Source organism: Camelina sativa, unplaced genomic scaffold (genome assembly GCF_000633955.1).
Source record: "Camelina sativa cultivar DH55 unplaced genomic scaffold, Cs unpScaffold12331, whole genome shotgun sequence".
Taxonomy (NCBI): domain Eukaryota; kingdom Viridiplantae; phylum Streptophyta; class Magnoliopsida; order Brassicales; family Brassicaceae; genus Camelina; species Camelina sativa.
Window position 1 is genome coordinate 1 of NW_010933371.1, and position 356 is coordinate 356.

A 356-nucleotide genomic window follows, 5' to 3' on the forward strand; every position below is an offset into this window, starting at 1 on the left:
CAGAATTTCAGGACAACACTAAGATGCATGCGATTTTGGGCCAAACGACGTGGAGTATACTCTAATGTATGGATAGTCCTTCTCTAGAACTCGTTATTCCATTTCATTTTTAAGTGACTATCATGTTGCTAAGTAAAGTCTCGTTCTGACAATTGCTAGGTCTCGGGATTTCTTGGTGGTATAAACTGGGCGTTACTTGTAGCCCGAATATGTCAACTTTATCCTAACGCCCTCCCGAATATGTTAGCATCTAGGTTCTTTAGGGTCTACAATCAATGGCGTTGGCCGAATCCCGTTCTTCTTTGTTCAATGGATGAAGGATCCCTCGGTCTTCAAGTTTGGGACCCTAGAAGAAA

At 42.4% G+C, this 356-nt stretch overlaps 1 long non-coding RNA gene across 1 annotated transcript; it reads left to right on the forward strand.

Moving 5' to 3' along the window:
* On the forward strand, nt 1–193 carry LOC104775334. Its single transcript, XR_765844.1, has 2 exons — nt 1–66; nt 160–193. It is a non-coding gene; the product is annotated as an uncharacterized LOC104775334 (long non-coding RNA).
* Nucleotides 194–356: the final 163 nt, after the last annotated feature.